Here is a 12963-nt window from a genome sequence, read left to right on the forward strand (position 1 = left end):
GGTAGTCTGGGCCCAGGGAAGATTTATATTATGTTCTTTATTATTCTACTACAGATATTGATTTTGATGCAGTCATTATACAATTTTCCTTCCTTATAAGGCATAGGGAGTCTGCCTACAGTTTGCAGCTTCTGTCCTTTCCAATTGACAGTACAAACCTGAAAATTCTATCTATTTTGCTTGCAGGGGGAGCTGCACTTGAGATGGGATCTCCTGTAGCCCAGGCTGGATTTAACCCTCTGTGTAGACACAGATGACCTTCTGTGGCAAATCTCCTTCTACCTCTAAGTATTGTGATCACAGGCCTGCAATTTCTTTTCATCTCATCATTTTACTGGCTCCCACAGGTGGTATTGAGAGGCAGTAAAAGAGAAAGGAATTAAACTCACAGGAATGATGCTTTCCAAAACATTTTCAAGCACTTGGCTTTCTGCTGACGATATGTAGGGGGTGGGAGGAAGATTGATGTCCTATGATTAAACCCAACCCAACTCCTGCCTTTCTTGGATAACAACTTTCTTTTCCCTAGTTTCTTTACACTCTATTTGTCAAAACCTACTTATTCTTCCATGTGAAATATTTCTGTTTGTGTGAAAACTCTCCAATGGCTTTCTTCCATTCACACACTTCAGTAATTGTTCTGGTCAGTATTTCCTGGTACTCAATTATGAAAGTTAGCATGCATATGCCACACATTTTATGCCCCTCGTTGTATGCACAATATTAATTTCCTTTTAACACTTTACTTTCAACCACTTTAATTCTCACAATTCTGTCTTAGTAGATAGATATTTTTACCATCCCAATCTTAGCAAGGAAAATAAGCGCCAATATCAGAGAAGGTAAGTTTTAAATGGTGAGTTCACAGATGCCAAACAGACCCAGCAATTTTGTTCACATGAACTGAGTGGCACACATAAAGGCCTGAAGGCATGATAGCACTGGATATGGTTATTTATAAACGTAGTAAGTCACAGGGCTGGGCCTCTGGCTACATGCCAGCTATTATACTTCGTTTGTACTTCAGGCAGTGATAGACAGATGGAAGGGAGAAGATGCTGCTGTCAGCAGTCTATTTTCATTGGTGTACAAAGCCTGCAGAGGAAAAATAAGCTGGGTCCGTTCATGAAAGTCCCACGTGTGCTGGCAGGCAACTGGGACTTCATCTATTGTGTGCTGGGTACATAAAAGAGCTTGAATAGGGGGATGAGAAGGTGACTATATCTGCCCATGCAATGTCATGGAGTGATTCCTTCCTTCTTAAAAATATAAAGTGCTTTGAACTTATTATGTGTTTTCTCAAGATTTAATTAAAACTGGATTTGCATTAAACACCTGTAAATTCCTAAATGAGCAACAAGATCCACTGTTGAGTCTTTAGAGACTCTGTGATGTCTAAGACACTTTATGCTTGAAAGTATTCAGTGATGCATGTAGAACTGACTTTCTCTTACTAATTTGACTCTAACTTCTCCCTACAAACGTCTGTCTTTTCTTGCTTTAGCAGATTAAAGTGTAGCGGAAATGTACCAACACAGTGACATTTTCTATTTGCAGTAGGTCATGCAAGATCACCTGCCCTCTAGACTACATCTTGAGAACACAATTTAATCAGTGCATTTTCAAAAGCCCAGGGCATGTCCTATCATACAGGAATTGTAAAGTCCACTGAAAAACACTGTAACTATAGAACATGTTTGGTTTTTTAAAGTTCTATGAGGAAAATAATTATATTTGAGCAAGAAGATGTGTATGTGTTTATGTCTTGAAGTCATCATCAGTAAAGCATGAAAAGTACTTTATTATACTCAGCTAATTTTTAAACATATATCCTTTTCATTTTTTATCCTTCTACCAAACAAACAAACAAAAAAGAAATATAAATAACTCATGTAAGGTGGTTAGTCTTGTAGGTCGATCAATGCTGATTTAGGGCTACATTCTTACAGCAGTCAAGATATTTTTCTTTGGAAAAAGAGATCTACCATGTTCTGCCTTCTCTCATAGTGAAGTAAGTTTTTTTTTTCTATTCTTTCAAGCATTCCTTTTTTCCTTGATGCCTTTTATTCTGTACCCTTAGACCCAGATAATTGTATTTATTGTAAAGTAATCTGAACACATTTTAAAGGACATTTACAAATATTCCCATAACACTATCAATGCCCTTCAACATGAATGAAATTCAATGTTCCCTCTATAGGGGTCTTGAACATTACCCAACTTACCACTGGCACATCTATCACAGAATGGAAGGATGCTGTGGAGATGCATAGTTGACCAGTACCATTTGTAGAGCATCTTTTTCCCCATAAAATAGCAGTGTCATTTTAACCTTGAAAGGTGAAAAGTGATTTTTGTATAATGATGAAATTGATCGTGTTATCCTCTTCTGTTTTTTTTTTTAATCACAGGTGTTATTCCTTCTAGATTAGATCAGAGAAAGTTGAAATAATCCACTGCATAGTAGATTGTATCTTTCTTCCTATCACAGTAGAAATTTTCCATTTATTTAAAATTTTCATGAGTATCATGATTGCTTCTGTTTCTTTTCTCCATCATCATATGCCAAGAACTTGGTCAGGTGCAAGAGTCAAAAGAGTTAGCAACTGGTCTGGTACAGGCATTAATCAATTAAAATGGATGTTCCTTGAATAAACCATATTGTTGTGTACCCACAGCTCAGCACTTGGCATAGAATGGAGAACACAGTAAGTCATTTGCAAATGACTGCCAAATAAATAGATAGATGGACAAACTAACTAACTTGCCAGACAAAGCTACCTTCCATCCAGTTTTAAATTATTCAATAATTCAATAGTTTAATTTTATTCAATCACTTTAGGAATCCCTATACTGTAAGCCCTTTCTAAAAAGTTAGTTAAGTATTGAGTAAGGGAAATGGAAAAAAAAAGAAAGTTCAAGAAAAATAATCTGTATCTACACAATTCTTACAATCTAGTGTAATAAGAAATGAGATACCTTCATTAATACTGATATAAAAACGTGAAAGGAAACAGTAATTGTAATTAACTTTTCAGGGCAACTGAGATTCAAAGTAGATCTATTGGATCCCAAAAACTATGAGCATCTACCATGTAAAGTGAAGACTTTGAAACTGCAAAGATCTAGATTTGAATCTCAGCTCCAGCATGACCTTGGTGAGGTAGCTGTGGCAAAATTATTAAATCATTTTCTAATCATTTTCTTCTTAAAATAGCTATCAAATCTCATGTGAATTATAAACAAAATGTTATAATATGTAATAAAGATATTTTACATGGTAGACACTTTTCATAGATTAATCTTTATCATACATGAAACTTTGTATTAATATATATTAAGTTGGAATATGGAATATGGCTAACCATAAAAAGTCTATTATTAAATGGAAAGCAGATTACTATCATAAAAAATTTAAATTAGACACAGAAAATACTATTGGAGTCAGGGCAGACCCAGAAATAAGAGTTATCATGTGACTTATTAGTTCTGTGTATGAGAGCATGGTATCTCATATAGTCAAACCTCTAACTTTTCTCATCTATACAGTGGAGTTACACGAATACAATAGATCATGGTGTGAAGTAAAATGAAAAAAAAAAAAGCGATTGCCACATTGTACATGTTTCAAACATGGGGAACTTTAAAGTGCTCTGAATGAAAATGGTAAAAATCCTCACTTCCCATTTAACTAGAATCAAAATTGATGAAATTCTTGCCTTCCCTAAAACTACTACCAATTTTTTCAATTAAACTATATAATAGGATTATTGATGTCTTTAGGAAACTTGAAGGGAGTAAAAGAACTTATCAGATACCATATATACAAAATTCAGATGTTTGAAAATGATAGGTATCACAAGTTATTCTAGGAATAGCAATCTACTACATGTATTGTCAAGGGCAATTCAGTGCAGGGCATTCTTGCATCTGGATTACTAAAAGGATGCTAAAATAATAGTGTGAGCAAAATATTGGGAATAATTTTAAGTATTAAATCTTGACGCTTCTCAACGAAGTTATCCTTGGCAAATTAACCAACCTTGTACATCTATAAATTAAAAGTGTAAATTCTTTTTGTGCTAATCATTTTTGTGGTACATGTGTACAGAGAGAGAGAGAGAGAGAGAGAGAGAGAGAGAGAGAGAGAGAGAGAGAGAGACAGAGAGAGAGAGAGAGAGACAGAGAGAGACAGAGACAGAGAGAGAGACAGAGACAGAGAGAGACAGAGACAGAGAGAGAGACAGAGACAGAGAGAGACAGAGAGCGAGAAAGAGAGAGAGAGAGAGAGAGAGAGAGAGAGAGAGAGAGAGAGAGAGAGAGAGAGAGAGAACAAGAGAGAACCCTCCCCACCTTCCTCTCAACCAAAGACATCACTATTGCCCATTTCTGGCTTCTATGGTTTGGGCTATCCTATTATTCTATAGCTTACAACTTTCTTGCTGTATTTTTAGGGTATTTAAAAGTACTGACAATATAACATGAGATGTTTAATTCTACAAAATCTAATAAATATCAAGGTAACAATAAAGTTAATTTTTCATAAATGTACATGATTAGTTATTATATAATGTCACTCCAGAATAAAAAATAGACTGTTTAAATGGTGTAAATTCTATGATAGTAGAGGATTTTTAAAATAGAGATAACTACTTGACCTCCTCACAGGGCTTTGCAGTTATAGGAATATTTTAAAAAAATAAAAAATAATAATTAAATGTTATTAATTGGAATATGTGTGTCATCTAACAAAGTGACCAACAGGTTACTGTTACATAAGCAGTAAGAAGAACTCAGAGTTAAAAACTAGAATATACCTATAAACTTGAGGGCAAAACCTTAAGCAGTGAAAGTTTTGAAAACCATTTTTCCCAGACTTCTTGTGGGTACATGTGCAAAGTCTTACATTCTATCTGTCTGAATCTCCTTCCATTTGTCTCATGCAACTGTGACACAGGATAACTGACTGCCCTTCTAGTGTTCTTCAGTGATTGGTAATCAAAACTTCAACGATCTCTAGACCACTGTTTTTGAAGTATTTTATTATCCCTTTTGATTTATTTATTTATTGTCATATTTACAAAGTATAAAATCATAAGGCTTTTGACAAACTTTTAAACTCATATCATCATGGGAACCATCAGCAAAGAAGATAAAGATCAGGTCCTTTATACCAGAAGTTTCCTCCTATCTGTGATTCCTCCCCTTGTCTGATGCCTCCCTCATTGATAATCACCAAGCTGATTGCTGTTTTTAGGGTTTCTTGTTTACAGAATGTTCTATGAGTGGAATTATAGCCTATGTAGTCTGGTTTCTCTCAGCAACTCATTTGAGAGTCATCTATGTTGTTATGTGTTTCAATAATTCATTTGTTTAGGTTGGATTGAAGTATTCCATTGGGGAGACGGATCATCATTTATCCATTAATTACTCGGTGGACTTTTGGTGTCCTTCCAGTTATTGATTTTACAGACAAAGCTTCTATAGATATGTGTGCGCAGATGTTACATAAATATTTGGTTTCAGTCTTTTAGGAACAAATGTGTAGAGATGTGACTGTGGGTTTCTAGTACGTGTGTGTCTAACTTTATATGAAGCTGTCCTCTGTCTTCCAGAGTGATTGAACCATTCTGCCTCCCAACAACAATGTGTGCAAATAATCTTCATCAACATTTGATATTGTCACCTTTTGTCCTTTTCCTTGAATCATTCTACGTGTCTGTAGCGTCATCTCATTGTGATTTTGATATTTTTTTTTTACATTTTAATACAAAAGAATTAAAAACGTGAGACCATTTATCTACATCTCTGCCTATAGTTTAGTGTGAAATGGCTTCACTGTCGTGAAACGTGTTAATGTCTTTAGTAAATTCCTTCCTCCAGGAGTAATATCATTGTTCTCACTGTTCTGTTTCCTTAACGCCATGACAGATCTTCGCCACTAGATGGCAGCTGCTCAATTGTTTGGAACTGCCAGGTAGCTAAAGCCAAGGAAGCAGTTGTATAACAAAAGGATAGAGTTAGTCTGTGAACTGTGAAATGCTTTCTTCTGTGATTAGAAGAGGAAAGCAGGGGAGCTGGGGCACTTCACCGACTGCCAAGTTGGAGTTCATTGTATCCTAATGTGTGCGCTTTTAAAGTAATTGCAATGTAAATTTGGAGTTACCAAATGCAGATCCAGTACAATGCACAAAAATACAAAAGCCCAGTGTCTTTTGAATGTAAATCAGAGACATCTGGTCAGCAAATACCTTGTTGCAAGCATATTCAGAAACATGATCTAGTTTCTTTATTAATATCCTATATTTAAATTATAGAAGAAATTCTATCATTTAAAGAATATCCTTGGAGATATAGATGTTTGTACGTTTTGAAAAACTAAGCCTATGTATTTTCTGCAATAGCAAGAGCCAAATTCAGACATTGGTTAAGGTTTGTTTGTTTTTCCTTGTTATTTTGGTGCCATATAATGACCCCTCTCCAAGTTGATTTCATTAACTAATACAATATTTACTAAATTCCTATTTTCTCCCACGCTTTAGGTTAGACATACTAAAAGTCAGAAGGCCTAAAACATACATTTATACAGAGAAAATATAAATAATAATAATTATTATTATTGCTCTTTAAATGCCAAGAGGTTTTCTCATACATAAACATCTTACTAATTACTGGCATAACCTAAAGAAATTTGCAGTCTATTTTGTAGAGGTGGTGACTGAGACTCTGTACCAAATGGGGTACTGTAACTGACATGAAAACACAGTACATAGACTTAACGTAGACTTGAGATGTTATCTGAGAGTCGATTTGCAGCCATTGCCATAAAATGAAACTTAATATTTCTGTGTCATTAGTGGTAGACAATTTTCAAGATTTGATGGCCTCCACACTTGTACATGCAACTTCTATGATGCTTATAAAGTTGAAAGTACCAGAAGAAAGAGAGGTCTAAGACAGCAGCTGGGTGGATGACAGAGCCAGAAAGCAGGATATATACTCACAAGAACAATAATAATAAAGCCTTTTCTGGAAATTCATATAGAAACCTACTTATTGTAGAAGTTTCCTGAAATATATACATATAAAAAGAACTTAAATAGAATTACCTTATAAAGGGATGACAATGCCCCTATAAGTTATCACCAGCAATAAAAAGCCCAGTGCCAGGAACAGTTTACTTCTTTGGACTTACAGGTCAGTGGGTCCTATAGACTGCTCCCCCTGACCCCCACATACACATTATAGGCTACTGCCATTGCTCTTGGTTACCTTCCAGAACTTTATGGTAAAACCTATCGCTGAAGACACTGAATTCCTCCATTTGTGTGTCACAGAATATGGAGAAATCAAGCTGGTATGAGCCTGGAAACTTCATCTTTACTGGCTAAATTTCATACTGCTCTTAGTACACATACAATCAAAGGGGAAAAGTAATCATCAATATTATCCAGCCATGAACCTTGAATGAACTACTGGCCTGGCAAGACATGCCCAATGGTGTAATCATGGCATGGATGTCACATCACTTTCTGATTGTATTTAAGACTTGCTCCACACGATGGAACTCATAGTTTGCACTACTAATGGAGCTAAGAACCTGTGGCTAGATGGCTCAGAAATCTTAGAAGACATCCTACTACTACTATTCTGTTAAATGGACATAGTATTAAACTCACTCCTAGGGACTTATTGTTATATCCATAGATTAATTCATCCATCTCTCAACCCTCATTTATAGTAGATGACAATTAACACAGAAATCCGCAACTGGTCAAGATGCAGAGAGTAAGAGAATGAGGAATTTTCAGTCTGAAATTGGACATCATTATTACATCTCCTCCTTCCTTGGCTCAAGGATCATCACAGAAGAGGGGGCTGAAAAACTGTAAGAGCCAGAGGCTGTAGATGACTACCATGAAACAGTATTTTCTCAATACAATATTTGCATATATGAACTCAGTTGTGGTTGTGAGAGCATGCACAGGACATAAGCAACACCAAGCCAGACAGAAATCTCAGCATGGAGCAGGGAGGTAGACATGAAGTCTACCTCTAGCTAAGGAACTAGTGATAATCTATAACCACTGGGAGAGTCCGGTTTCGTTAAAGTTGTGATCATTGGTAGGGTATGTTCCAATTGATGGCCATGTGCCTAGGATTGTGAATACAATCAAAATATCCTGGATGATATTGTCAAAGAATTATGGAAAAAAAATTTAAAGAGAGAAAGAGAAACCATCATATCTTCATGGTTTACCTAAGCCAAAAGAAGATTCTAGAATATCATCAGTTACAATCTTCACCTGTTGGCACTACAATGGCATCCTTCAGTCAACACAAAGAATATATCCATGAATCTCAGTGCATCCTCAAGAGTCACAGACACATGTGGTGCATTACCAAGCTGGCATTACCATGCAGACCTTCCCCTCCCCTTCAAATTCTTGGTCTAGATTAGGAGAGTGAGACGAGAAAGAAACAATTACATTACTTAAATTATTACACATTCTTGAGTGACATTTGGGGATTCAAAAAATGACCTCAATTTTATCAAAAATGATATCAATTTTTGGAGCCAGAGGGGCCCAGGACATCACAAGGAAACCCACAGAATCAACTAACCTGAGCTCATAAGGGCCAAAGAAACTGAAGCAACAAACACAGACACTGTATGGGTCTGAGCTAGGTTCTCTGCATGAACCTTACTTTATGTAGCTTGGTGGTCTAGTGGGACTTCCAACAATGGGATTAGGGGTGTCTTTGACTCTTTTTCCTGTGCTTGGGACCCTTTTTCTCCTACTGGGTTGCTTCATGTAGCCTTAATATGTATTGTATCTTATTGAATCTTATTAGGCCATGTTTGGTTGATATCCCTGAGAGGCCTGTCCTTTTCTGAAGGGGAACCCAGGTCTAGTGGATCTGGAAGAGAGTGGAGGTGTGGGGAGGAGAAGAGGGAGGGGAAACTGTGGCTGGAAGGAGAAGAGGGAGGGGAAACTGTGGTTGGGATGTAATACATGAGAGAAGAATAAATTAAAATAAATGATCTCAAGTATTTTTAAGCATGATTATATTTCCTGCTACCTCAACTCCCATTTACATTCAGCCTAAAACTTGTGAGTTCTTCTGTAACTCACCTAAAATTAAAGACTTTGATTCCTATTCCAAAAGTTCACCTCCATACAAGTTCAAGTTATCTTTATCTGTATGTTTTCCCTCTATAGTTATGATTTAATTCAATAAGCATGCATTAAGCCTCCACTGCATGCAATCTGCTTAGGTATAATCTATTGCTGGGAGACAGGGAGCAAATGGTGTTTTCTATCATTGACTCCTAATTCTCCTGCTTTGTAGGCTTCTTTAGCAAAATACATCTTAAATACTGTAGCACACAGGGAATAAAATAACAAGGACTGTGGATTCAGAAGGACTTGGTGTTTGTTTATACCTGAATTTGCCCTAGAAAATGCTAGTGCTACCCACATCTCTCTTGGTTTCTCAATGTTTCTCCCTACCCCTTCTACATTGTTCCTTAAAATGTAAAAATAAGGTCTGGTGAGATGGCTCAGCAAGTCAAATACTTTCACTTAAAGCTGAAGATGAAAACACATGCAAAAGTGGAGAAAGGACACCCGACTTTGCCTAATTATCCTGAACTTCCCTCACAACATTCCTATGTATACACACAAGGGAGAAGGGGGACAAGGAGAGGGGAGACACAGAGACACAGAGACACCTAGATGCAGACACAGACAAACGGAAAGAAAAAGGATTTTTTAAAAAATAAATAAGTACAGCCGATGATTTGTCTTAGAGTTACTCTTAGCCTGGGTTTTTCTTGCTGTGTTAAGCAGTGCTATTTGTCCTGTAGCCACTACAAAGTCAGTTATTTCCTGGAGATGGGCTTCACGCAGGAAAGACCCCTTCATGAACTGCAAGGTGTGCCTACATCAGAAATGATTTGATATGTGCTCCACCTTCTTCTAATAAGGTTTTCTTTGCTGATCATATTTTCCAGATTTATTCATTTGTGATAATTATATTTTACCACTCTTCCCAGTTGGTTAAGTAGATGACTGCTATAAAGAGAAATTTCTTTTCACCTATTTGATTACTTTGAATTTCAATCCATATCAGACAAGATAATTATTTGATTCCTTCCCTCTGTATGTCAGCTTCCAAAATAACAAGAAGGTTCCTCAGCATTCTCTAAAGCTGAAAGTAAGGGGAAATCTTAAATATTATCATTAAAGTGATAGACTTAAACATATATTTTAATGTGGTATATTTCAATCCACTCTAATTTTTCCTTGACATAGACATTAGCTGATTTTGGCCAGTGGTAGTGAATTGTCTTTTGAGACTTATTACTATGACACTATGAATTTGATTTGGACATAACAGGACAGTCTAGATTTATCTTGTATTCCACCTATGCTAGTCCTAAGACCAGCCACCAATTTCCATTTTTTTTTCTAAAAAGCCCTATCTCCTTTTATTAAACAATTCTATTTAGAATCTACACATGAGGGGCATATAGCCCAGTGGTAGAGTGCCTGTTTAGCATGTATGAGGTCCTAGGTCCAACCTCAGTTCCCCCAAAATAAACACAAAACAAAACCTGTACAAGGACATCTGAGTGTCGCTTATTGTACCTTTATGCATATCTTGACATTCTGGTAATTGTCATGGTTCACAGGTGTTGGAGTTGGGTACTACTGTTTTTTTTTTCCTTATTTCTTAAAATTTTTATTGAATTTATGCATGCATTTGTATGTGCGTGTATGTGTTTGTGGGCACACGTGCACCATAGCAGTCTAAGAACAACTTGTGGGAATCAGTTCTTTCCTCCTACCATGTGGATTCCAAGGACCAACTGGTTAATTGCTCCCCTCCCTTAGAAGCTTTAACAGCATTTTGTGAAACCCTGGAAGATAGACCACAGGAAAGAGACTTTCAGGTCAGATCCAGGTCAAATCATCCAGTCTTTTGTCTTAAGTGTACAGTGTCTTCAGCAATAGGGGCCTACCCTCAACCCCTGAGAGACAACGAAGGGCTGCAGCAATAAACCTTATTGTTTCAGGATTCATTAAGAATTAAGCTATCCAGACACTTGCAGGGAGGTTCCTCCTGACTGGTACTGAGGTTTCTGTTAGTTTGTTCTTATTTAGAGCACTGTCAGCCCAAGTGGCTTAACTTCCTTTAAGATGTGTGTGTGTGTGTGTGTGTGTGTGTGTGTGTGTGTGTGTGTGTACATTTATATATGTATATATGCATATATATATGTACATGTGTATATGTATATGTGTGTATACAAATACACTCCTTCGTTATTGAACATAATTTATAATTTGGAGTAAATGTAAAATAATATCATTCTTGATGTTTTTGTCAACCAACCTTGGTGTTATTTGTCTCTTGTCCCTCCTCCTTCTGTATTGACTTCCCTCCTTTCTCCACAGTTGGAGTCCCCTGCCCCGTTATTCCATTCCCCATTTCATATCACCTGTATCCTGCTATTCCTCGCAGATAATACTCTCCCCGCACTTATGGTCCCTTTACACTTTCCTGGTTTCTGTTATCTCCTGTTTTCTTACTCCATGTTGTATACAACTATAGAGTAAGTGACACCCATTCACATGTCAGTGCATCCCAACAGCTGTATGATTGGACTCAAGGTCCACTAACCAGGAGGAAAACCATGCCTGGTACTGGAAACCTAACCAGATTTCTAGGGCTAGAGAGATCATGGCCCTTAGAAAAGAATCTTCCACTGCCATTTTGCTAGACAGGTATAATTTCTTACTACATTCACAATCTTCTCCTTATGCCCATAGATAAGTGTACTCACACCCCTCATGAAAGAAGTTTCTCTTTTTTTTTCTTTACAGCAAATGGAGACAACCACAGAAACCACAAGTACACAAAAATGCAGACACCAATCAATTCTGGGAAGCATCGCTCAAACAGATACATCTACATCACAGCTCCTTATCTATGGCTCAAGAAACATCACAGAAAGAGGGGCAGAGAGGCTGTGAGAGCCAAAATACCAGGAAGTCTACAGTGAAACAGTAGCCCCTAGAAATGACTGCACAAACAACTTGAAAAATGACAATATCAGTGGGATGTGTTAATGTGGAAGGGGAAAAGTTTCACAGAGTCCTACCAACAGACAAAGAGCTACAGGCAACTAATGACTGCTGGGAAAAGGAGACCTAGTTCTTTCTAGAGTTAAGCCCCCTTATTGGTTGCCCAATGCAGAATTGTCAGTCTGGAAACCATATACACACCATCAATAAAAAAAGAGATTCAGGAAGTTGTATTATGTATATGTATAAATATGTATATATTGCTGGGCAGTGGTGGCACATGCCTTTAATCACAGCACTCAGGCAAGCAGAGGCAGGTGGATCTCTATGAGTTCGAGGACAGCCTTGTCTACAGAGTGAGTTCCAGAACAGCCAAAGCTACAGGGAGAATCCCTGTCATGAGAAACCAAAACAAAAGTAGAAAATATGCAAAGATTGTGTGTGTGTGTGTGTGTGTGTGTGTGTGTGTGTGTGTGTGTGTGTGTGTGTGATGGCAATAAAGAGGCTATTGTCTTGAGAGTGTGGGGACATTGAAGGTGTTCAAGGTAGGCTAGCTGGGAGAGGCTAGAGAAAGGAAAGGGAGGAGGAAAACTGATATACTTTCATTTCAATTTAAAGATATATAATAAACACACACAGAAGGCACTCAGGGTGGGATATATGCAGCTTTATGCTACCACTTTCTTGGGTGGAGAAAACTACGAAATACTCATAAAAAAAAAGAGTTAGATCATAATGGTGACTCATTCTCAAGTTCAAAGTATGCTTAACTCTATCAATCTTAAAAGAACATGGATGTTTTTCATCCCAGTAGGACTAGCCATATAACCTGGAACTCCTCTAATCCCTGAACTTGAACTCTGTATCTGAA

General features: G+C 37.1%; 1 protein-coding gene and 1 long non-coding RNA gene across 18 annotated transcripts in view; one reads left to right on the plus strand and one right to left on the minus strand.

The window, feature by feature from the left end:
• Positions 1-5889, plus strand: part of LOC128095423 (uncharacterized) — a 39765-nt gene extending 33876 nt beyond the window's left edge. Inside the window, exon 3 of the long non-coding RNA XR_008213240.1 lies at positions 187-5889. This is a non-coding gene — a long non-coding RNA (uncharacterized LOC128095423). The remainder of the gene's footprint in view (positions 1-186) is intronic.
• The window catches only part of Dlg2 (discs large MAGUK scaffold protein 2), a 1877153-nt gene that overhangs the window by 1205581 nt on the left and 658609 nt on the right, over positions 1-12963 (minus strand). The window lies entirely within an intron of this gene.

Source organism: Peromyscus californicus, unplaced genomic scaffold, assembly GCF_007827085.1.
Source record: "Peromyscus californicus insignis strain IS unplaced genomic scaffold, ASM782708v3 Scaffold_4__1_contigs__length_199733344, whole genome shotgun sequence".
NCBI lineage: Eukaryota > Metazoa > Chordata > Mammalia > Rodentia > Cricetidae > Peromyscus > Peromyscus californicus.